This window comes from Giraffa tippelskirchi, chromosome X (genome assembly GCF_054371585.1).
Source record: "Giraffa tippelskirchi isolate mGirTip1 chromosome X, T2T-mGirTip1v1.2.pri, whole genome shotgun sequence".
NCBI lineage: Eukaryota > Metazoa > Chordata > Mammalia > Artiodactyla > Giraffidae > Giraffa > Giraffa tippelskirchi.
Window position 1 is genome coordinate 18,300,212 of NC_137289.1, and position 26,346 is coordinate 18,326,557.

General features: G+C 44.6%; 1 long non-coding RNA gene and 1 pseudogene across 3 annotated transcripts; one reads left to right on the forward strand and one right to left on the reverse strand.

The window, feature by feature from the left end:
* Positions 1 to 4,366: 4,366 nt before the first annotated feature.
* Positions 4,367 to 5,612, forward strand: LOC145536018 (ATP synthase mitochondrial F1 complex assembly factor 1 pseudogene; annotated as a pseudogene). The gene has a single exon (XR_014075598.1). The product of XR_014075598.1 is annotated as an ATP synthase mitochondrial F1 complex assembly factor 1 pseudogene (transcript).
* Positions 5,613 to 16,304: 10,692 nt separating this feature from the next.
* On the reverse strand, positions 16,305 to 24,312 carry LOC145536729 (uncharacterized). Of its 2 annotated transcripts, none has more exons than XR_014075975.1 (4): positions 24,174 to 24,312; positions 23,385 to 23,479; positions 22,953 to 23,034; positions 16,305 to 22,394 (listed from the first exon to the last, which is right to left on the reverse strand). It is a non-coding gene; the product is annotated as an uncharacterized LOC145536729 (long non-coding RNA). The 2 variants fall into 2 exon arrangements; XR_014075976.1 differs by lacking the exon at positions 16,305 to 22,394 and adding an exon at positions 22,645 to 22,694.
* Between the last annotated feature and the right edge of the window lie 2,034 nt (positions 24,313 to 26,346).

The window sequence follows — 26,346 nt, forward strand, 5'->3', positions numbered from 1 at the left end:
CCACATCCTCACCAATACTTGATATTGTCATTATTTTAATGTATTTTTAGATATTCTAGTGCATGTGAATCTTATGTCATTGTACTTTTAATCTTCATTTCCCTGATGAATAGTAATATTATGCCTATTACTCATGCCTTTATTACCCATTTATATATCTTCTTTGATGAAGGGTCTGTTCACATCCCTTAGCCATTTTTTGATTGTCATTTTTCTTTTTATTACTGAGTTATAACGGTTCTTTACATATTTTAGGTAACAGTCCTTTGTCAGATATATGTATTCCAAATGTTTTTTCCTAGATCTGTATCTTGCTTTTCAATTTTCTGAAAGTTAAATTTTCAAGTATGATGTTTTTCATAGTTTATATAAAGTCCAGTTTATAATTTTTGTCTTTTGTGATTTGAAGCCCTCCAAAAAGGAGATGCTGAGATAGAATTAGACATTCAAGTAGTTTATTGGGGGAAACACCTGTGGAAGATAAAGAAGAGAAGAAGGGACAGGTGGGAAGAGACTCCAGGCCATGATACTAGGCTGTACAAGGAGAGAGAGAAGAAAGAAAGCCTTACTCTGAAAAAAAAACATCATTCGGGGAAATATTGTCTGTTACTGGAGTCCTGTGTCAGACAGCAGCAGTCCAACTCTAGTACCCATCCTCTCCTCAGTCATTAGCTGGTAGCGGCCTGAAGAGAGCATGACCTCAGTGTGAAGACTACTTTGGGTCCAAAAGTACAGCAGCTACTCATTCTTACTGTCATAGAAGGTTGTCTAGAAAGGAGATCTGAGTGGTAATCTTCTATGGGTACTTCAGTGTGGGTCTTGTGCAGCACGGATCTACTTCTCTGTGCAGGTTAGGGGAGCATCTTCTTCATGGTTCCTATGGCCTCTCTTCCCGAGAGGAAACTTAGAAGATGTGTGCTTAGTTGCCCAGTCATGTCCGACTCTTTGCCACCCCATGGATTGTAGCCCACTAGGCTTCTCTGTCCATGGGATTCTCCAGGCAAGAACACTGGAGTGGGTTTCCATGCCCTTCTCCATTAGAAGATGTAGGTTAGTGTAATGATCTACAGCCCTTGTTGCTGTAATTGATCTCCAGGCCACAATTGTGACTCGCTCTCTTCCTCCTCCACTATCCAGCCTAATATTCCATCATTTTCAGATTTCATCTTGTATGTCTTGATGGCTTACCTGGTCATGAGGGCTTGAGTCCTTGGCAGCCATATCCTTATAGGTTGGGGTTGCTACAAATGTGCAGCAATTCACAGTTGAAATTGAGCAAGGGAATACCAGGAAGTGTGAAGCGAATTACCTGGGTTCAAGCCAACTTGAGTTTGTTTCCTTATTAAGGCTGAAGAATATTCCACTGTATGTATGTACTACATTTTCTTTATCCATTCACTCATTGATGGACATTTAGGTTGTTTCCATATCTTGGCTATTGTGAATAATACTACAATCAACATGAGGGTGTAGGTCTCTCTTCAAGATCTTGATTTCAATTCCTTTGGGTAAATACCCAGAAGTGGAATTGCTGGATCATATGGTAGTTCTGTTTTTACTTTTCGGGGGGGGGTACCTCCATACTATTTTCCATAGTGGCTGCACCATTTTATATCCCCACCAACAGCGTGCCAAGGTTCACCTTTTCTGTACATCTTTGCCAGCATTTATTTGTTGTCTTTATGATAATAACCATCCTAACAGGTGTGAGGTGATATTTCATTGTGGTTTTGATTTTCATTTCCCTGATTATGCAAGTTAGTTATGTTGAGCACTTTGCTTAACTCGGTAAATAAACTAAAAGCCATTAGCTTGTACACTTCAAATGGCTGAATTTTATGGTATGCCAATTATATCTCAATATAGCTGTCCATTTTGTTATGATATAGGCTTTCATCTCTAATTCAAGGACATTTTTTTAAATGGAAGAAAGTTAGTCTTATGAAAATTGCAAAAAAAACCCACTTCTGTAGATTTAAGGAATTAGTTTGTAGAAATGTAGTAAGAAGTGATATTTTTCTAGACATTGATCAGGTTTGTACATAAATTAACAATCATGTTAGTGCACTTTTTCCCCAAATCTATAAATGATTTTTTTCTACAAGCTCTGTCATTCTACTGGTTTCCTGAATAATGCATTAAATAATTTTGACAGGTACTCATCAACAAGTTGTGTGAGAATTATGGTTGTAACAGTTTGAGAGTTATACTTGCAAACTACTTATTATACAAGTTTCCTCCACCAGGATTGCTCTGGAATCTAAGATCTCAAGACATGCATCACTCAAAGGCCACTTTGTCCCCTCTGTGTTTATATTTCCTATATGAAATTTTTTGTATGTGTCACAAAATTTGTGTAATAACTTTCAGGGTTCAAGTCAATATTGGCCCCAAGCCCTATATCACAAAAAAAGTTTAATTGCATTTTCCCTCAGGCATCTTATGTTTTATTTCCCCTTCTTTTTATCAGTCTTTATGTTTCTCTCTCCTTTGATATTCACTTCTGAGGTGGGGCTTAATGGTAGAAGACAGAATAAATTGCTGAGAAGGAAGTTAGGGAAACAAACCATGAATGACAACTGTAATAGGTGAGATGGCAAAGTAATTGCTTTGAAAAAGTTTGTATTCCTCCTCCCAAATCCATATGTTGTAGCTCTAACCCCCAAAGTGATGGTGTTTGAAGGTAGGGCATTTGGAGAGGTTATTAAGCTTAGGTGAGCTCTAAGGTTGCATGAAATTGCAGTGCCCAGATGAGATTAGTGTACTTATAATAAGAGGAAGAGATAGGACTTCTCTCTCTCTCTCCCTCTCTCTCTCCACCATGTATGTACGAATACAGAGAAAAGGCAGCCACTTCCACACCATGAAATGAGCTCTCAAAAGACACTGATGTACCTGCACCTTGAGTTTGGATTCCCCAGCCTCTAGAACTCTGAGAAAGAAATGTTTTGTTGTTTAAGCCACCAAGTCTATGCGATTTTATTATAGCAGACTGAACTGAGACACTAATGAAAAATAACCTCCCTTCTCTACTTACAAATGCCGTTTCTTCTTCTGTCCCTTTATGGAATCTTTCAAATGCTTTCAAGATCATGATTAATACTTGCAAAATATTGCCTCCCCCAAAACATCTGTATCACAAAAAAGGACCTAGGATGATACAACTGGTATAGACAAAGGAATAATGCCTAACAGAGCCATTCTGGCAGGAGGAAGAAAACTGCAGGGGCATTTTTGTTGAGGGAGGCAAGGGGGTTACCAACACTTCAAAGGATAGCCAGTTGTCCCAGGTCATTCTACCTACCTTGAGAGCCAGATGGACACAGACTGTAGGGAATGTGCTGGATCTACACCATAAACTGCTTCCAAGCACTTCTCAAACAACTTTAGCAAAATCTATGTTTAAATCCAAACAGTGAATATGCTTAACACAATCATCTTTTGTACCCATCCAGGTCAGCTGACTGCTAGCAACTTGAATTAGAACCTCAAAATTAGCCAGCTGTCAGTTATTTTAAGAACCCATGAATCATAAAACTTTATTTCATTAAGTGATTCAAATTTTGCTTCTGACTTTAAGACTTTGACCTAATACATGCCAAATTGCAAGTTAATGGTGGTTTCAGTATTTGGAAGAAAGAAAAATCGAGACACATAATGCAAGTAACATACCTCCATCTCAATGTTGTTTTGTGAACTACAACACATGAATGGCAAAAGCTTACCTGTCCAAATGAAGAAAGAGATGGATAGAGGGAAAAAAGTGAAAAAAACACTGGTGTGATTTCTCTCTCCTGTGTTCTGGAAAAATCACCAAAATTTAGAAATGAGACAAAATGTTAGATTGTACAACCTTTGAATATCACACCAGAGATTTATCTATTTTAGCTCACCCCTGTATCATCTGACACAGGATATTTAACTTTGTTGACCAACAATTTGTAAGGGAGCACAGGCTTTCTACAGGACTATAAGAGGTTAAAGTGTAAATAAGTAAGGAAGGAGGACTTTTTTTCTGCTCTTTAGGGAAGTTTATATTTTTACTGTCCCACAGGGCATTAACCAGGTTTATGTGTAAACAACGTCATTTTTGCACACCTTTCCCCATCCCACTACCTACATAATGAAGGTTGTATAAATGTTTTTCAAAAGCACCTGTATCATTCTGCTGGCTCCCTGAATACTGGGATAAGTAAAACTATAACATTGTTCACCATCTTTGTGGGATTAATGGTTTGTAACAATTTGGGTGCTTTCCAGTGGCTTTTTGGAAATGAGGAAAGCTTTTCTGAGAAGCCTCCAGACTGACCTGTCACATCACGATGGCCAAAGTAAAGATCCATTAAAAAGGCATGGAACAGAGGAGGGGGAGGAGGAGGTGGAGGTGGCAACGGCCATGGCTGCCGTGGCGGCGGCGGCGGGTGGCGCGGGCCCGGCCGTCTTGCAGGTGGCCGGCCTCTACCGCGGCCTATGCGCAGTGCGCAGCCGTGCCCTGGGCCTGGGGCTCGTGTCAGCCGGGCAGCTGCGCGTGTTCCCGGTGCGCCGCAGCTCGGGCCGGCCCGCCGGGGGAGCCGACGGCAGCGGGGTCGGGGACGAGCTCGAGGCCAACCCCTTCTACGACCGCTACCGCGACAAGATCCAGCAGTTGCGCAGGTCTGACCCAGCTGCTTTTGAGTCCAGACTGGAGAAGCGCAATGAGTTTAGGAAGCAGCCAGTGGGGCACTCCAAGCAAGGTGACTTTATCAAATGTGTGGAACAGAAGACACTGGGGAAACAGCCTGTGAGCAGAGGATTCACTAAGGACAAGACTCTCAGTTCAATCTTCAACATTGAGATGGTGAAAGACAAAACTGCAGAAGAAATAAAACAGATTTGGCAGCAGTATTTTGCAGCAAAAGATACAGTCTACGCAGTTATTCCTAAAGAAAAGTTTGATTTGATTTGGAACCGGGCTCAGTCCTGCCCAACATTTCTCTGTGCACTACCAAGAAGGGAAGGTTATGAGTTTTTTGTCGGGCAATGGACAGGTACTGAACTCCACTTCACTGCACTTATAAATATTCAGACCCGAGGGGAAGCTGCGGCCAGCCAGCTGATTTTATATCACTACCCTGAACTTAAGGAAGAAAAGGGCATAGTGCTGATGACAGCAGAAATGGATTCCACATTTCTGAATGTTGCTGAGGCACAGTGCATAGCCAACCAAGTTCAGCTCTTCTATGCCACCGATCAAAAAGAGACCTACGGATGGCTCCAGTCTTTAGCCTTAGTACCTTTTATAACATCTCTACCAGAGGATGAGAAAATGATGAAGAAATAAGTCGAAACTGACTGCTCATTTTACGTTCCTCCCAGCTTTGCCCTAAATCCAGAGAACGGCCTGTCCATGGCCAGTTACATCAGATGTGATCGAAGTACCATCTGGTTGTTCTTTATATTTACCTAGCAAGATCTGGCAAAGAATGACAAGAAAATTGTCAAATTAATCAGTCCCCTGGTATAGTGTGGTCTTATAAACGTGGACAGGCTTTTTTAGAGTTAAGTGAATCTGGGTTCAGTGTTGGGATTCATTAGCTCTAAATGTTGAGCAAATTATTTAAACTCTCTAATTCTGTTTCTCCATCTGTATGATGAGAATAATAGTATCTACCTCATGGGATCATTGTGAGAATTACATTAACTTATATAAAGATTGTAGTAGAGCTTAATAAATGTCAACTCCCTTCTTTACTTCACCTCTCGCTAAAGACCCACACAAATGAGTATATCAGATGTGCAGATCATTCTTTATTCCAGTTTTAAGAGCAAGCCTTATCTCACAGGTTCTCAAACTTTAAGTTGCAGTGGAATTACCTAGAGCACTTTAGAATGTAGACTCCCAGGTCTGAAACTCCAACCTGCTGAAGTGCTGGGAATCTCCATTTTAATATGTGCTCCAGATGATTATGATGAAGATAATTAGCCAGTCACACTTTGAGAACCACTGCCTTATCTATTCTTCACAAAAAATCCACATTAGCCAGGTCTCTCTTTCCTGTGGACATTACATAGAATCAGCCTCCTCGGCTCTTTGCCTCCTATAGTGGTCCCCTCGGCATACTCTATGTTATATTTATTTATGTATGTCTTTTCCCCCCTAGACTGTGAGCTCCTTGAGGGCCAGGGGTTTAATCTCCATTTCTAGCACCAAGGACATGGCTTGGAACATTGAAGATACTCAGATTTTTGTTGAATAAATAAATGACATGGATTTTAGCCAAAAAAAAAAAAAAGGCATGGAACAATCCTAACTGGTTTAAAGGATTCATCATCTGTGATTGAACAGTTGCCAGTGGGGTCTCCATCCTCAGGAACACCTCAGGATACTGACTTTGATATTGTATATGCAAGACTCAACAGAAAGGAGAGTGTCCCTAACATCACCCAAGGAAGAGCAGGAGATACATCTTCTGAACCACTTTTACACGAATAGGGAAGGAGAAATGTCATATTCATTGAGACTCAATTTCTTTTTAAATAGTGTCTGACATTTATTGAAAATAAGAAAGAATTTTCTCCAAGTAGTGCTGAGTTGGGGAGATATGAGTTATATTGTTGACCAACAAACACATAACTAAGAAAATACTGCACATTCAGAAGAGAATTGGATTCTGGGTGAAACTAAGGGTCCACAGGAGACAATGAGTGACTCGGTTTGACTGCCAGGCAGCCCTGGGACCTGGCGGTCACACCCAGCAGGAACAGAAGATGCCTCTAGGATAGTAAAAGCCTGGGTCCCACCACAGATGAAAGTCTGGCCGGCTCCTCCAGGACGGTGGCGAGCTGTTGGAATCCTTGTTTGTCCAGAGGCTGTGGCCAGCTCAGACACCTCCCGGGTGAGTCCAGATCGCCGAAGGCTGCAGGCTGTGGGTGGAACGCGGTGCACGGTGATGGCCGCCGCAGCGCAGGTCTCTGGCCACCCGGAGGCGGGCCTGGGAGTCTGGCAGGGGGCGGGCGGTTGGCAGCGGCCGGGTGTGGGTGGTCTGCCCAGTGGGTAACAGGAGCCCGGCTTGCAGTTGGAGCGCAGGACCGAGTCAAGTGTGCAGGGGAGAGGCCGGGCTGGCCCGAGGGCGGCGGCAGCAGCGGGAACCTGGAGCGCTATTCCTGGAACAAAGGCAAGCACTACGCGGGAGGGGACACGGGCACGGGGGAGATCGCGGCCACCCGCAGGCGAGGGGGACACGGCAGGAGGACGCCCGTGGCGATCTGGGAGGCGGCGACTGGCGCGGCGGACCCTCCCCCGAGCACCCGCCCCCAGAACCGAGGCGCTCCCGGCCTAGAAGTCCTCGTCCTCCACCCATCCAAACACCCGCTTCATCTCGGCCAGGAAGCCCCGGTAATCGTTGAGAAGGGGGCTCTGCTTCCTGATGTAGGGGATCACCCACTGCAGGGCTGGCCCGGTCATGCGAGTGATGAGGAACGTCACCTTCAGGGCATCGTTGGTGAACAGGTTCTCGTCCACTAGCATGTAGGCGCCCGTCTGCACGATAAACTCCGGGAGCCGGTCGGTGTCGCCGTCAAACGTCTCGGGGAAGGGGATCGGGTTCCTCCACCGACGCGTCTGGGGCCGAATGGGCAGAGCCAGAAGGGCCTTGATCAGCTGCACTCGGCCATCCATCGCGCCTGGCTCGCTTTGCTGGGCTTGGCGAGGTTCAGCTAGGGTCGGCGAGAAGGCGTGGCGGGAAGTGCGCATATGCGGAGGCGGGCCGGGAGTGGGTTGGGGCATGGGCGGTACCTGGAGCCACGGGGCTCCGCCCACAAGGCCTGGCTCTTGCTATGGCGCAGGCGCGACACTGGGGCCGAGTTGGGCTGTCGGGAGTAGCGGAAGGAAGCGAGGCTAATGCTCGCTCGAGGAGGCGGGGTCAGATTATAAGGGGCTGGGCTGAGTTTTCCTAAGGCGGTACTCAAGCGAGGGGCGGGATCCGCAGGAGTAGTCCAGGCGGAGCTCGCAGCGGTTGGAGATGCCAGGGGTGGCCTCTGTGGAGTAGAGAAGTAGGCCTGGTGCCCAGTCTCTCTGTGGCTCCCTCACTTGTCTTTCTGAGTTTCTTGTAAGACCCTCGGCCTCTGGACGCCCCTTGCCTAAGATTCTGTTGTGAACACATTTTCCTACTTATTCATACATACATAAGATTCATGTGGAAGAGTAAACAATGAAAAGTGGTATGAAAATTTTTGAAACATAAGGTTAGTGAAGGATGACTTGCTTCAACAGATAATCACAAATACATGATTATTTACTGGTATATTTTCGTTGTCTTTTTCTCCTGACTAAAATATAAGATGCTGGCAACCTCAGGTAGCCATGATGTGAAAAAAATTGCCTCTGATTTTTTTAAAAGTAAATGCCTTGAGGATAGGGCTTTCCCATAGCTAGCTCCCACTTAGGTGAAATAAACACTGTCCTGAGAATGGAACTTTTTCAGGGAGCTACAATATCACACTTTGAAGAAAGTCTCAACTGTGCTGGAGGTAACAAGGTTCTGTGAGAACCTTATTCTGCCTACTTTCTTCCAACTCACCTCCTCCCAAACTCAGACACCTCTCCTTACTGCTCCAGCCATTCCACCGTCCTGTTTCTTAAATACAACAGGCTCATTTACTGAAACATATTCTTTTCTCAGACTGGAAAATAAAAAGACAAGGGCCCATCTGGCAGTTGAGGCGAGGAGGTTTGTTCAGAAGTTCTCCAGGTTGAAAGAAAGGCTAAGTATGAAGAGGACTTAAGCTGCTTGGGGGAAGGTTTTGCCAACAGCAAGAGAACCAAAAGTATCAAAGTACAGGGAAGATCCAGATAAAGAAATCCCTTTTTTAAAGTTTGATCAAATTCATTTTCAGAAGGATTGTGCAGATTTCAAGCTCCTTTAAACAGTGTATGTTATTCCCATCATGTAACAACTCCACCAGCAGTGATTTTCTTTTAATAGCAGTTGAACATGATGGATTAGACAGTGGGTCTATAAGTGTATTAATTGGCAATATTTCATTATCACTAAAGTGGAAATATTTTTCTATCTTTATGTTTTAGTTGTCTTTTATCTTCTCAGGTGAATCTGTTTATATGATGCACATTTTTTGGTATAAGTTTTGCTTACCTGTTTATATTAAGTATTAGTGTACATATTATGCATCTGTAGTAATTGTTGTTGTTGTTCAGTTGCTTACTCAGGTCCGACTCTTTGCGATCCCATGGACTGCAACATGCCACACTTCCCTGTCCTTCACCATCTCCTGGAGCTTGCTCAAACTCATGTCCATCAAGTCAGTGATACCACCCAACCATCTCATGCTCTGTCATCCCCTGATCCTGTTCCTTCAGTATTTCCGAGCATCAGGGTCTTTTCCAATGAGTCAGTTCTTCGCATCAGGTGGCCAAAGGATTGGAACTTCAGCTTCAGCATCAGTCCTTCCAATGAATATTCAGGACTGATTTCCTTTAGGATGGACTGGTTGGATGTTCTTGCTGTTTAAGAGACTCTCAACAGTCTTCTCCAACACCACAGTTCAAAACCATCAATTCTTCTGTGCTCAGCCTTCTTTATGGTCCAACTCTCACAACCACACATCACTACTGGAAAAACCAAAGTTCTGACTATACAACCTTCATTGGCAAAGTAATGTCTCTGTTTTTCCAGATGCTGTCTAGGTTTGTCATAGCTTTTCTTTCAAGGAGCAAGCATCTTTTAATTTCTTGGCTGTAATAATATAGTCCATAATAATATAAAATATTTTTTCACTACCTTGAATTATCATTGCTGGACACATGTAGTTGTTGACACTTTAATTAACCAAATGGATTTCTGTGATTATTATATTCAATTTGACACTAGACCAAGACAAAGGAAACACCCCAATCTTCTCTTACAGATTTTCTTTAAGTTTTTAATCCTATAAGTTTTTGACTCATCTGGAATAACTTTTTCAGATTGTACAACATGACAATCTTGTCTGTTGCACACCATTTTTTATTAAAAACAAGTTTCATAACATTAGTTAACAAATTCACATGAGGATGAAAGTGATTTTAATGGTTTTCACTAGTTTTGGAACATCAGTTTATCAGGTGAGAATTAAAATCTACAGGCTGAGATGATACAATACTAAAAATTTGCGTTCCATCCACATTTGTGTACCATTCAGTCTTCTTTTAAGGCTCAGATCCACTTTATCAAGTGCTGCCTGTTCACTGGAGGGAGACTCCTCAACTGCCAAATAAGAAAAGACCTCATCAGGCAATCCATCCAATACATTACAAATGACCATTAAACGTTTAATAAAATATTCATCTAAATTTTATTCAAAGACACTGACAAAATAAAGTAAAACATTATTTTTCATGATAAGATTTCTGATTGAAGGTTGAAGACTCTAACATTCCGAGTGCAGGAAAACAGTCACTTGCACATCATTCATGAGGGGAGGAGGAACCATAAAAACATGATGAGGAAAGATTGGTAAATATCTTATCAGTGAAGACCAGGAATGAACTTGAATCAGATAATTGGTCCAACATTACATTCAGCTGAATATTTCAGGCCAAAATAAAAGGCACTTGGCTATTTTAAAAGAAAGATAAAATACAACATTTGTATCAGTCAGGGTCCTCCATAGCAACAGAACTAATAGGATGCACTATGTGGGGGGGGGGTGTAAAGAGAGAGAGACAGAGACTGAAAGAGAGTCAGAAAGAGATTGATTATAAGGAAGGGGCACACAGTTACAATAGAAAACAATTGAATGGGAAAGACTAGAGAGCTCTTCAAGAAAATTAGAGATACCAAGGGAACGTTTCATGCAAAGATGGGCACAATAAAGGGCAGAAATGGTATGGACCTAACAGAAGTGGAAGATATTAAGAAGAGGTGGCAAGAATACACAGAAGAACTATACGAAGAGAGCTTAGTGACCCAGATAACCACGATGGTGTGATCACTCATCTAGAGCCAGACATCCTGGAATGAGGAGTCAAGTGGACCTTAGGAAGCATCACTACGAACAAAGCTAGTGGAGGTGATGGAATTCCAGGTGAGCTGTTTCAACTCCTACAAGATGATGCTGTGAAAGTGCTGCACTCGATATGCCAGCAAATTTGGAAAACTCAGCAGTGGTCATAGGACTGGAAAAGGTCAGTTTTCATTCCAATCCCAAAGAAAGGTCATGCCAAAGAATGTTAAAACTACCACACAATTGCACTCATCTCACACACTAGCAAAGTAATGCTCAAGATTCTCCAAGCCAGGCTCCAACGGTACGTGAACCATGAACTTCCAGAAGTTCAAGCTGGATTTAGAAAAGGCAGAGGAACCAGAGATCAAATTGCCAACATCTGCTGGATCATGGAAAAAGCCAGAGAGTTCCAGAAAAACATCTACTTCTGCTTTATTGACTATGCCAACGCCTTTCACTGTGCGGATCACGACAAAATGTGGGAAATTCTTCAAGAGATGGGAATACCAGACCACCTTACCTGCCTCCTGAGAAAGCTGTATGCAGGTCAAGAAGCAACAGTTAGAACCAGACATGGAACGACAGACTGGTTCAAGATTGGGAAAGGAGTATGTCAAGGCTGTGTATCGTCACCCTGCTTACTTAACTTATAGGCAGAGTACATCATGTGAAATGCTGGGCTGGATGAAGCACAAGCTGGAATCACGATTTCTGGGAGAAGTATCAAAAACCTCAGGGGTTATTTATAGTGGAGGGGGAAATGGTCCAAATATTTGCTCTGTGCTCACGCTTGGGCAAGCAATTTCCCTACAAGGATCTTAATTTCCTCGCCTGTAACATGAGAGTGTTGTCCTGGAATAGTAGTTCCCAAACTCAGCTCCACAAGAATCTGCATGCTTTTAGTCATTCATAATCTGAGGCACTCTGCCCCTACATATTCTGGTTCAGTAGGTGTGGAGTTAGCAAAGTCGAGGCCTGGACAGGTGTGAAACAAGAACAAAAACAAGCCACCAGGGCTTCCACAGGCCCCACGTAAGAAATCTGCGATGCAAATGTTAGAAGGTGCTCCTCCAACAATGCTAACCAGGTTTCCTCACTCTAGGGCTCTGAAAGCCTTTAATAGTCTAATGTTAAAGTTGTGAACTATCAATAGAAGTTAATATTATGCAACATTCTCAAAGGCGTTTGACCATAGAACCAACACCTACAAACAGTCCAGGCACAACAGCATTTTCCAGATCACAGTTAAGAAAACCCTAGATTAGGTGTCTTAGCTCAGATTGTCAAAACAAAGTATCATAGACTAGGTAGCTTAAACTACAGAAATCTATTTCTCACAAATTTGGAGGCTGTTAACTCCAAGATTAAGGCGCCAGCATAGGATTGCCTCCTCCCTATGTCCTCACGTGGCCTTTCCTCAGTGTGTGTGGGCAGAAAGAGATCTTTCTCTCTCTTTTCCTCTTCTTATAAGGCCAGCAGTCCTGTTGGATTAAGACTCCCCCCTCATGACCTCTTTTAAATTTATCTCCAAAACTTTGTATCTCCAAATATAATCACATTAGAGTTAAGTCTTGAAAAGACTCATTTGGGGTGAGGAGTGGTTACACAAGTCAGGCTATAGCACTAGAAGATAGCCAAGGCCACTCTGTAAGATTCTCAGTGCACCATTTTGTTTTGACGAAATCATTGTTCACAATATGAAGGAACTTCCCGTGGGAAAATAGTATAGATAACCTCACAGAGGTGTATTTTCAAAGTGTTCTTAGCGCCTCCAATGAAAGATATTGCCAAAGAACAAACAAAGTATTACCGTGATGACCAATCCTTTGGGGTGGGGGAGGGGAGGTTGTCCTTTCTGTTAATACTGGAACCAACACAAGAACCAATATTCTGAACCTGCTCAGAACGCTAGTCCATATCACGTTACCACTTCTAACTCAGAGGGTGCCAAGCCATGCCTTATTTATCATCATGTCAACACAAATAATCAATAAATGATCTGTAACAGGAATAGAAATAGAAAAGAGTTTTATTTGAACCAAACTGAGGACTATAGCCTAGGGAACAACTTATCGGTAACTCTCAGAAGCTGTGCTGGAGAAGCATGGTTTTCATCACAGTTTTATCTCTTTTCAGAACAAAGAACCATCAAACAGAAACATGCAGGGGTACATTCCTTCCAGATTTCAAAAGGGATAGATTAGCACGTACAGAGTGAATCAGCAGGACCTTGGTATCTGGGAAGGAAAACTTATCATTAAAGGAATACTAGCACAAGCATCATAGGAGAGGGTAGCATTTATCCCTACCTTCAAAGTGGACATACTTTACTTCTGGATAATGAATTCTTTTCTTAATGGCTAAAGCAGATGTACACTGCATGATAAACAGGTCATAAGACAGGCTGTTCTAGTTAGCATAAAGTTCAAGCTAAATCACATATAAGCCAGAATGATTTCCCCATACCTCAATTGTGAAAATGTCTTCCATCAATCACAAAGTTTTATTGATCCCAAACAGTGGTCTAAAACTCTAATCCTGCATCTGAACTTTGCACAACATTCAAGTTGTGGGCTACATGCTTATTTTCTCCTCTACTCTCCTGGAGGTAGAAAGGAGATTCCTTTGATTTTCTACTCTTCTTAGGATACGGAGAGAGAACACCGAGCTGAAATTCTAACCCCTTGCAAATCCACCGATGTTTCTTTTACACCCATTTTTGATTCTGTGTTCACCCTGGTGGATTAGAAGGGATTCATACACCTTGAGTAAGCACGTACCTTACACATTGACTTTGTTTCTATATATTAGCTCATGTCTTTTTATGAGTCCATAGTCTGCTTATGGGACTCTGCTTCTAGGTATTGGCTCATATTTCCACATACAGACTGTGGTAAATTGACTGAAAAAAAGGCCACAGCAATTCCTCCTGTCCCTGGATGTGCAGCCCTTTGGTTATATGTTGAAGGCAGAGCTGAGGATTTGATGATCAGGCAGAGCTGATGGAGTTAGTGTGGGACATGAAAGAAACAGAGGAGTCAGGGAGGATGCCAAGGTGCTTGGCCTACGCAATAGGAAGAAAAGAACTTTCCTTTATCAAGGGGAAGAAGACAGAGGAAGAACAGATTTGGGAGGGGGAGAAAGCAGTCAGTGAGTACTTGAATACTAAATCTTCACGAATACGAAATCTATTTTTTTTTAAAGTAAACTTACAAAATCCGTAAAACTAAGATTCCCTTAAATGTTCCGATATATATGCAATATATTAAGTAAGAGTTCAACTAAAATCCCGACTCCAAACAGGTTAGTTAATTACATATTTTCATTTGGAACAAGAGTCACATCGTCTTCGGGTTGAGCTGTTGTGGGTATCCAGAGAGGTTGACCTGTAGCACTGTCTCATAAAAATATATGATTTGTGAAAGAAATTGGAGTGTCATTGCCCTAAGTAAACAGTGAATTATGTGCATATATGTGATGATGATGTCATAGAAAGTAACTTAATCATCTGAGTGGTAATTTGATTTTCTGGTATTGGTAACAGACTAAAAGCAAATGCCTCTGGTAACATATCAGATAACCCTTCATTTTTTATCTTTTCAAAGCTGATGCAGATGACCAGATGATTATTTTCTTTTAGTCGTTTGATATAGAAAATTAAGAGATTTCTTAGCATTCAACCTTCCTTACATTCCCTGGTCACGGTGCACTCTTTGAACATGCTGCTCCGGATTATGCTGGCTAGTATTTGGGGCTTCCCCATTAATGTTGCAGGCAACATCTGCAGCGTAGGTGCCAATAATCTGTCTGAGAGATGCACGAATAAGCAGGAAAATGTGTTCACAGAACCTCATGCAAGCCAAGGAACTCAGGACAAGTGAGTGGCGGGCTCGGCAGGGAGGGTGGGCACCTGGCTGACTCCTCTGCTCCAAGTGCAGCGGGCCTCGCCCCCATCCTGTAAGACCCAGAGTTCTGGGCTCCTCCCCTGGCCCCTGGCCCCTGGCCCTCACCCACCGCCGGCCTGGGGAAACCTAGGCCCCGCCCCTCGGTTCTGATCCCGCCTCCTTATGGCCATTAGCTCCGCCCCTCCCCAACCCCCTTCTCCCGCCTCTCCAGCCCTAGCTCCGCCTCCATACTGCGCCTGCGCACTAGCAACCATCTGCTCTTGAGGGCGGGGCCTGCGCGGGCGCCCGTGCGGCTCACGGCCCCGCCCACCCCTGCCCTGGGCCCGCCTCCATGGAAAGCGCTTCCGGTGAGACTTGGAGTGTCAATTAAGATCAGAACGTAGTGGGATTTCACGGCGTTTGGCAGTCTAAATGCAAATGCCTCAGGTAAAATCATACCCGCTGACCTGAAACAGGGCCAGTGGGAGGTGGCTTACAGTCTTATGTGAGACTCATTCTGTAGCAGGAGAGGATAATAAAAGGGATATAAAGTTCCAGCTGCCATTGGAGAAAAAGAGAAGTGATCTGAGCTCTGCATCCTGATGAACCTCTCGGGCAGGAAATGAGACTTGGGAGCTTGGGGCCCTCTAGACTGAATGGCAAGAACAGAATTGCTGCCACCTTCAGCCCAAGATCTTTATGAAATCCCAGGAAGAGAAAGGTACCCAGCCACCCTGAAGATCTACAGGCAGAACAGACTGCCAGTCTTACTCTCCTTTCCTGTGGGGGTGGGGAGGGGTTACTGACCACAGTAAGGGTATTTGCTGAGAAAATGTTTTGTTTTGTTTTTAATATTTATTTATTTGGCTGCGCTGGGTCTTAGTTGTGGCATGTGGAATCTAGTTTCCCAACCAGGGATCGAACTTGGGCCCCCTGCATTGGAAGCATGGAGTCTCAGCCACTGGACCACTGGGGAAGTCCCTGCTGAAATGCTTAAACCATGGTAAGTTATACGTGTTAAGACATACAATTTTAGTTAATTGCATATATAATTCCAGTGACTAATTGCATATCTAATTCTGAGTGACTAACATCAAGGGGAATACTCCCCTAAACAAAGGGGCGAGCTTAACAAAGAGGGGAACTTTTAGCATGGCCTGGAGACCCCATCCCCTTGCCACCAGCTCCTGTTCTTAATGCATCAGACTCCAGAGCTTAGAGCTCCGCCCCGGTTCAGGTGACAATGCACGTGACAGAGCCACAGCTTCCTTGATCATGCTGGTGTTCATTGTGAACAATAAAAATATACAAGTGAGATCTTCTGAAGCAAATGAATTTTATTGGAAGAACACAAGTATTTAACAAAATACAAGAAACTTAAGCAACAAATACATTTTCAAGACACAGAAATGAGGCTAGCTCAGGGAAACTCAGGAGTTTTGTTGTTTTTTTTTTTTTGGCCATGCCATGCAGCATGTGGCATCTTAGTTCCCCCACCAGGGATTGAACCCCCTCCCCCCTATATTGGAAGCACGGAGTCTTAACCACTGGACTGCTGGGGAAGTCCCAACAGTATGTCTTTTTATATTCTCTACAGTAAAAGGTTACTAGTGAACCTTTGCAGGCTCTCACTCATTCTTGCGGGTCTAGTCCCAATCTATACAGAAGTATTACTGGCTCAACTAGGATAAGATGAAAAGTATACCAAACCAAGTAGCTATGGCCAGGAAACTCGGTGACACAGAAAATAGAAGGCTGTGGGAAGGTCTCAGAGAAAAGAGGCCTGCTAGAGAGACCAATGAGCCTGAGACAGTGCCTTCCACCCTGTGGAATACAAATACAGTACACATGCACTTTGACATGCCCCCATGGGTGCAATATTTTTAAAGATTTCTTGAGTAAGCACAAAAGCACATATTATAAAAAATGAAAACAACCCAAAGTCCAAGCCATTCCCAAAGGCACAATACCCCAAAGTCCATTTCTGGTCAAATGACAACTCGCTGATGCCACAGGCTCACTCCCTGAGCTGAGGTCCTCCGCATGAAGTTGACGACTTCTGTAGAACTGCTGTTTCTATGAAATTCAAAACCCTATGGACTAAAGGTTAACCTTATACACCACCAATGCAAATACTATGTATACATAGAAAAGCCAAGGCAAAACCCTAATACAGAAGCCTTAAATGGCATTACCCATTTCCCCAAGGAGAAACATCCTTCCCTCTCAGTTCTAAAATCTAAAAACACTTGGGGGGAGGCACTCATTTGTGATCATGGAAGGGTCTTTTTAATTATTTTTTTAAACCCCTTTATTGAGGTATGATGAATGACTGACATACAAAAACATGTACACATTTAATGTATACAATCTAATGAGTCTGGAGATAAGTATACATCCATAAAGCATATCCATAACGTATACCATAAACACACCCATCCACTCTGAGGTTTCATTCCACCTTCATAATTTATTATTATTATTATTATTATTTGGTAATAAACACATGACAGAATAAGATCTACCCTCTTAGCATTTTCAGTACACATCAGTTCTGGGGCCTGGAGGAGATGCACAGGTGCCTGGTTCCTGGCTTTAACTATATCCTATATCCTGTAGCTCAGTACTCTGACAACCTACTAGAGGAAATTCTACAACAGGCCTTTCAGCATTCTGGAAGCTGCTTTGTCTGACTGATGGGGAGAGGCTGAGTAAACCGGTGAATCTCCTTAGGATTCACTGAAGTGAGCCCACTGCTGTCCTTTTCCAAAGCTGACAAGAAGCAGTACAGTAGGCTTGCACATGAATAAAGAGAGGCGAAGGAAGCTCAGAAAAGCCAACCCAAATCTAAACTGTGAGATGGCCTGGCTGGCGATGCTCAGTAACCCCTTTTCTGTGCATGCTGGAGTCAGCATAGTGGACTGGGAGGGCAAATTCAAATCCAGAGGGATGAACAGACCATTCAAATTGTACAGGAATGCACATATTTTGCTCATTCTGTCCACTCTTTTTGACAGAGCTGCACACTAAAATTCCATAACTAAAACTCTGCAGGATCTGAGTCCTTGCCTCCTACCAAGTATTCTAGCAGGTCCTGTGCACCACAGGACACAGAAATCAGACCTCTGCCAATTGGAGATCAAACCTCTGCTCCTTCAGAGCACTTGAGAAAGGGACGGTGAGAGACGAAGTTCAGCTCCACTTGCCAACAGACTGCTGACATCAGCAGAGCGATTTAAACCATCTCTAAACAAGGTTTGTAGTTTCAATCCTCATCCCGACTGATCCCATTGATCACAGAGAATTCCCCCTGAGGACAATATGTATGGGTAAAAAGCTGCTAGAGGATAAGCAGTCACTCATACTTTTTACTTGTCCTTCAGGTGCTGTTTCCACAAGTTCCTCTTGAGGAAGTTCTCTGCACAGGTCCGACTATGGCCAGGACTTTAGAATCAGCACTTGGAGGGAGGGTGCAGATACCCAGGGGACCTGGTGTCTCACAGGGAGCCCATTGTAAGGGAAACTAAAATAAGGAAAATTAAATTGTGCATGTTGAAAAGGGACGAGGCCTTCTTTCTCGCCTTTCCTAAAAAACTTTGGAATATGTGTCAGTTCTTTGTCTGACTCTGCTGCTGCTAAGTCACTTCAGTCGTGTCCGACTCTGTGTGACCCCACAGACGGCAGCCCACCAGGCTCCTCTGTCCCTGGGATTCTCCAGGCAAGAACACTGGAGTGGATTGCCATTTCTGACTCTCTGCAACGTGTGCAAATCTTTTCTGTAAGTTAAATAAGCCTCTTGGTAATTTGACAAACCAAGAGTGTTCCTTCAGGGACCTGGCAGCAAAAGCAGTGACCAAGAGCCCATAAAGCTACAGGAAAAGGGCAGAAAATATCTCTGGAGAAAAAAAATACATAGTGTAAGCAACAGCAGTTCCTTCTCAGAACTCCCTTAGATTATAAACTGTGCAACAGTACAGCAGGACAAAGGGCTCCCCTTCCACAACAGCCATTTTTCACAGGTCTAGGCAACACAGAACAAGGAAGAGACAGCAAAGCCTTCACTTGCAGACAAAATCACAGTTCACTTGGGAAAATGGAAAATAATCCTGTTCCCATAATAAATGTCCTAGTTTATAAGAAAGCCATATTTTCTTATAGTATAGCCATCAGGGTCCTTTGTTATCTGCTGTCCCTCAGCGGTGCTAACCCAAAGGAAGGGCACAAGAATGGAGAAAGGAGACAGGAGAAAGAGCCCTGCACCCACAATGTCCACCACAGTCGTCACACCAAACAGCCTTGTCCTCCCCGCTGTCAGTCTTTCCTTATACTCTCAGAGCCTCCTGCTCATAGCCCTGCTGGGCCCAAATTTCCCTAAGCAAGACGAAGCTAAAGCCTGAAATGGGGAAACCATAGGACCTTTTCCCTCCCCAAATTGAGCTCCCCTTTCCTCTCCCCCACTCCAGTAGCACACCACCACAAACAATGCATAACTGTCCCTCCACTGTTGCACCAACACCACCTTCTTCCTTCAGAGTGCAGAGAAGGTCCCCTTGAGGCTACGTCACCCCCACCAACAGGAAGACCAAAATGGAAAAGGAGCCACCGCCAGCCAGCCTTTCTGCTAGAAAGGCTTTCTAGCAGATACACAGGCGGGAGAGACAGCTACAGCCTGGGGGTGTAGCCCTCTCCAGCAAGAGGAATACAAGGGCTTCATCCTCCAGCTGGGGTACCTGACTCGGGAGGTTCCTGGACATCCAGGCTCATTGGCATATGCCCCGAAGGAAGCAACTGGCCCGGATTCATGGACAGTTGATTGACAAGGACCATCGGACCTCTTTCTTCCAACCAATGTGCAGAGTGTGCTCAGTGGAAGAGTGCAGAAAGTGAACGAGGAAAGCTCCAACCACATTCCTAAGAACAGAGTTGGGACTCCTCAGGATTCCCAATGTGTCCTCGTTCTGCACAATGGCACAGAATTGTCACATCAGGCTACTGCCAACTTCTGCCCCAGACTCAACATTTACCATGCCCCACATGCTGACATTGCTAATATGTGCCTTCTTTAGGACTTTAGCAAGGCACCTGAGGCATGTGAGAGTCAAAGGAAGAAGTGTGTGGTTGGTGTATCAGTAGAACACACCAGCAACAGCAGCTCACTTTCACGTGCCTCTTTAAGGCCACAGGTCCTTTTTACAGAGGAGGTGAGCGGCCTACTCAAGCAACTGTACTCAGCATGAGTGGGCGCCTCCCAGGAGACTCCCTCAGATTACTGCTCTAGGCCACAGTACAGGAGGGACTTCAGCAAAGCACCTAAGCCATGTGAGAGTCAAAGGAAGAAGTGTCTGGTTAGTATATCAGTAGAAGACACCAGCAACAGCAGCTTACTTTCATCTGCCTCTTTAGGGTCACAGGTCCTTTTTACAGAGGAGGTGAGCGGCCTACTCAAGCAAGTGTACTCAGCATGAGTGGGCGCCTCCCAGGAGACTCCCTCAGATTACTGCTCTAGGCCACAGTACAGGAGGGACTTCAGCAAAGCACCTAAGCCCTGTGAGAGTCAAAGGAAGAAGTGTCTGGTTACTATATCAGTAGAACACACCAGCAACAGCAGCTCACTTTCATCTGCCTCTTTAGGGCCACAGGTCCTTTTTACAGAGGAGGTGAGCGGCCTACTCAAGCAAGTGTACTCAGCATGAGTGGGCGCCTCCCAGGAGACTCCCTCAGATTACTGCTCTAGGCCACAGTATAGGCGGGGGAAAGGTCACCTTTCCCGAACCGCTTTTCACAGCCTAAGGCAGTGCACAGACTGAAGCAGGAACACAAGAACATCCCTAACAGCGAAGTCCAAAATTCTGAGGAATGCTGTAACATAGGGTAAAGTCTTCATCATGAAAGTCTCACCTTTGCCAGAAAGTAATCCACTCCCATGTCACACTCAGCCATGTGCACTATTATTTTCAGTCCCCTTGCTACAATGTTCCCAGGCAGTACCAGGGATTGAGAAATACCTAGGAGACACTTTTGACCACAGAAAGTCCAATGCACCTTTCACATTGAGGGCCTAAGTCCTCCTGTCCAGCTTTCCCCTTGTGCTCTGAGAGCAGCTCTATAGAGGATCACTCTTTCCAGCCCCCTCATCCCAGCCCCCTCCCCACCTCTAGGCTTTAGGCACCACAATGAAGGTCCGTATGTAGTCAGTCATTCCAGCTTTCCTGATCAGGGAAGTCCTTCCCGCTTTGAGCCTCTCATCTCTACAGTACTTCTGAAAAGAACCGACAATCAAAAGTGGCCTGAGAACCACTCATGAAACTCATTCAGTTCAAGATTAAATTGGTACAGCTACTATGGAAAACAGTATGAAAGTCCCTCAAAAAATTAAAAACAGAACTACCATCTAGTCCAGCAATCCCACTTGTGGTATGTATTCACACCAAGAATTTATACAACAATAACATTCCCACGAGTGAGTAGACATTCACTGAGGTACTGTCTCATGAGCCTAAGTGACATGGCTGGCCTAGGAATGAATTCCTGGGAAAGAACCTGCAAGCCAGATTCCATCTCAAATTCAGAGGAGGATTACCTTCTCTTTCCACGAGAGCCCTGATTTGTGAGACTGTCACCAATTGGAGAGTCACCTTTTTGGAATCCTCAACCTTGTGACTTATTTTAAGTGCCAATACACAGCAGATTTACCTATTAAACCATCCATTTAGGTTCTCTTGACCCCTGCCTCCAACAAAGTCAGCCAAGATGACTTTGATGGGCAGTGGGAGCAAGTGTGTATGGAAGGGGAAGAAGGTTATTCTTAAGTTTCACAATTGTTTTGACTAGGAAATAAGCCAGTTTTGATCATCATCATGTCACCTGGTGAAGGAACATGGGCTTAGGACAGGTTTTGCTAAGTATCTCAGGCTTCAGGTTTTCACTGAGTAGGAAACGATCACGACCCCCATCTTTCACAGCTTTAAAGTAATTTCACCGATTACAGGGATAAACAGAAAGTCCTTAAACACGCCCTCTAAAGACTACACACTTTAGTTTCCAATCACAAAGAAATGTGGATTTTCTTTTAACCTTCGGTGAATGAAATTCCGGTTCTGTGATGCCACCTTCTGGATAAAACCCGTGCTAATAAAGCAACAGAGGAGCCCGAGGTTTCTATGAAACTAGAGGTTAGAAATGTCTTTGAATGCACCTTAGAAGAGTTCATATTTCTGTTTAGCGCTTTCCCCCCACCCCAACTGTGAAAACTCTGCCGCAGATTTTCAACAAATTAACCACTGCCCAGAAAAGAAGTAACTTTACACAGACAATGAAAGAGAGGAGTTAACAAGCACCCTCTTGGTGCCTGAACTTGGTGCTGAGCCACATCAGCTTCGGCATAAGGCGCCAGAGATGGCCAGAAAAGAAAGTGGCTCGGAGCAAGGTAAGTTGTGAGTTGCCGGGCTACCTCTTGGCATCATAGCAGGATTAAAGAGGCTGGTTTCCAAAGAGAAGCCCAGTAATATATGAGGAAATTTGCTGGCCCTGTGAAAGGAAACAAACGTTTGGTTGAAATGGGGTCTGGACAGGTAGGGAGACGAGCTAAATGAAGCCACAAGGTTCTGTTCCCATATATGGATTCTGGAAATGGTGTACTAATTCCTTCAGTACCTCCTGTGTGCTGAGCACTTTACAAAAACCATACAAGAGATATCCCTGAGAGCAAGGTGTGAGTCCCATTTTGCAAATGTGGAAATTGAGGCTCAAAGATGACAGTAAGAAAGAGTCAGACTCAGACACTAAAATTTATCTTTAATGAAACACGATGTATTGTCTCAGCAACATCTGCAAGGCAAAAAAAAAAAAAAAAAGCCCGACAAGCTGTGGAAGGGTAAATATTTAATGAAGTATTGACCTGCATATTACTTGAACTGTTAGCCTACACCTCCAGAACCCCTGCAAAGTAAATGCCCACCCACTTATAGAGGGGATAGGCTGGCAGACTATCATTCTCTGCCACCCACTTGGTGTACCGGCCTCATCTTTCTCCCCTTTCCTAAACAGAGCTGGCTTTAAATTACATTCAAATCCATGTTCCCCTACCTGAAAAAAAACAGCACTCCCACAGTCTCTGGAATCCTGAAGTTTGTTTTTCACAATCCCATCCAGTCCAGCCTGCTTCTGCCTGGTATTACAAGTGTTTTCCAAAAGGATAAAAAGACAGATCAGAACTCTGATGTGAAAATGGCAAGATCAGGATTTTGGAAATGTGACATTCTAATAAATTCAATGTGTCTGTAATAATGGCACTCACGGTGAACTGGAAAAAGATGCCACTGACTAGTTAAAGACATCGATTATAAACATAGTGTCTGAGCAGCGCTCAGGGAGTGATCCTGACATTGTTGGAAGTTCCTATCTTAGAGACTCAGCGAAGACATTTCAACACCATGTTAAATAATGTTACAGCTGATGGGATGTTACAAATGTTCCTCCCAGCATTTGTGGCCCCACATAACATAAGATCGCACTTACTCATCTGGCAGGTCTGGACAGCTAATTTCGGGTCCACTCCTCTTCTCATCACAGGCCCATAGGCTGGCCAGTACTAGATTTTTCCATCACAGGTCCTGAAGGAAACAGTGATTATACAGATTTACAAGCAGACTTGCTTACAGATGGACAGCCTAACACAGCTGCGGGAAAATTAGGTAACTTGGAAGCTCGTAACATGAGTGGCTGCGGCAAACGTCCCCTCTCCCTTATCCACGAAACACCAAGGCAGCCAAGGGCCGTCAGCTGTCCTAACACCGCACGCGACCCCTCAGAGCCTTACTGTCTCGCTTCACGTAGAAAAGAACAGAAATACCCTCAATGGTTATGAAAGGTCACAAACATGGCCCAAGATCAACATCTGAACCAATCCCCGGCAACGATATAGCCACCCCAAACGCCCTACAATATAAAGCGGAATCAGCTCCATGGCGGCCGCCAGTCACCAGTCGGACTGTCCGGCACCCTCACCCACCCAGCCAAACGCACCCGCCCTTCTCTCACTTTAAGGCGCAAAACACTACAAAGCAGTAAGACCACAATTGGGAAGGAGGCTCCGAGACCCACATTTAAACAAAGAAAATCTTCCAGTTTCATCACGCCGTTACAATCACGCCCAACACCAAACCCGGAAGTGCCTGAGAGCTCTTCGCCATCCACCCAGGAGCCCGCAGACACGTCTGCCAAAGTGTCCATCAGGACACACCATCTACCCGACTCTCCAAATCACACCGCAGACCGCCAAATACGAATAAAGTTAGTAAAACTTACACTTTTGAGATCTCCGGAAAGGGGGCCGCCATGTTAAATCCTAACAGAGGAAAACGGCCTACGGAAGCCCCACAGCACAATCCAGACAGTCAGGAGCTGAGGCACGCGCTTAGTCACGCGCTAGGGCTTCTTCCGCAACGTTTCTACGGCCCCGCCTCCCAACGTCGTCATTGGTGGGCCTGCGATGATTGACGGGGAGATTGGCCATTCCTCTCAGGTAGGTCTACTGGGGGAAAACTGTCCATTTCCCAAGGCCCAGCTGATGTAATGAAATCTCTGCTGGTATTCCTATGTCTTTCTATATCTCTGTCCATCCCTCAATGCCTAGGTCTACTTCTCAGGCCTTTGCACATACCTTTTGCTTTGTTTCTTGTCATCTTAGACTTTGGAAAGCATGCAATTTCAGCTTAGTTCGGTTCAGTCGCTCAGTCGTGTCTGACTCTTTGAGACCCCCCATGGACTGCAGCACGCCAGGCCTCCCTGTCCATCACCAGCTCTCAGAGATTACCCAAACTCATGTCCATTGAGTCGGTGATGCCATCCAACCATCTCATCCTCTGTCGTCCCCTTCTCCTCCTGCTTTCAATCTTTCCCAGCATCAGGGTGTTGCAGAAGACCCTTGAGAGTCCCTTGGACTGCAAGGAGATCTAACCAGTCCATCCTAAAGGAGATGAGCCCTGAGTGTTCATTGGAAGGACTGATGTTGGAGCTGAAACTCCAATACTTTGGCCACCTGATGCGAAGAGCTGACTCTTCTCTAAGTATTCTGTAAGTATTCGTATTTGGCTGTCTGCGGTGTGATTTGGAGAGTCGGGTGAATGGAGTGAAATATAAGAAATAGATAATTCTCTGTTTTGCAGGGGACGTTCGTGGTACAGAATGGGTCCTTATGTTGCCATGGTAACAGAGCCCCCCCCCCTCCGCCCCAATGGTATAGAGGGGCATTATCGCTGGGTTTAGCTGGACCGATCTTCTGATGTTAATTACTAAGCTGTGTGAAGCCTTCTTAAGTAACATTTTCTTGCTTAAAAAAAATCGGTGGTTATGCTCACCTCCATCTCCTCTTCATTTCAAGTCAATATGGCTATCTGGGGGCGGCACAGTGTGTCTTTAACCAGAGTGGAAATGATTGATACGGAAAATGCTCCCCAAATTTGGGAGAATACATATTGAACTAAGTGGATTTCACGGCTGATTGGCCAGCCAGTTTGATTGTCTGTTCTTTCACAGAGAGGCGTATAGAGGTTACAGGGTCACCCCAGGGCAGGAGCGTCTCTGATCAAGAAAGATGGAATGGCATATAGACCATGGTCCCTCCTCCAGAGGCCTGCTGGTTGCAGGTGGACAGAGGGTGGGAAAGAGCAGCACTGGATGCAGCTGCTCATAATGATTAAGGACAAGGGACTGTGATGTGAAAGATACGAGAAACTTCTTGTATTCAAAGAAGTGTTTTCTTCCCCTTCTATATCCCTGTCACTGCCTGGGATTGGCAGAGCATGGGGACTGAAGATGGCGATGCACTGATGGTGAGACATGAGAATAGATTTCCGTCTGGCACAGGTGAGACTTTTATCACGGGGGGGTTCACCCTCCTTTACAGCATTCCTCAGATTTTTGGATGTCACTGTTAGAGAAGTTCTTGTGTTCCTGCTTCAGTCTGTGCACTGCCTTAGGCTGTGAAAAGCAGTTCAGGAAAGATGGCCATTGCCCCTCCTATACTGTGGCCTAGAAGGGTAATCTGAGGGAGTCTCCTGGGAGGCGCCCACTGATGTTGACTACACTTGGTTGAGTAGATGCTCAGTTCTCGTGTTGAGATTTCCCTGCGCGCTGTAAAGAGACAACTGAAAGCAAGCAACCAATTCTTGGTATGTTCTACTGATATACCAGCCAGACAGTACTTCCTTCAAAGCTCACACATCACAGGTGCCTTGTGAATGTCCTAAAAAAGGCCCATAGTGGCAATGGCAGCATGTGGGCATGGTGAATGTTGGCTCCAGGCCATAAATTGTCTATGGCCTCTTGTCAGAATTCTGTGTCCCATGGGGCGTGGGGAAAGTTGGGTCTGGGTAGTAGGTTGGCACTGACCTGAGTCAGATGTCTGTGTCACAAAGGGGCATGGGAAATATTGGGTCTGGGGTGTAAGTTGGCTCTAGCCTGAGGCAGACCTTGGTGT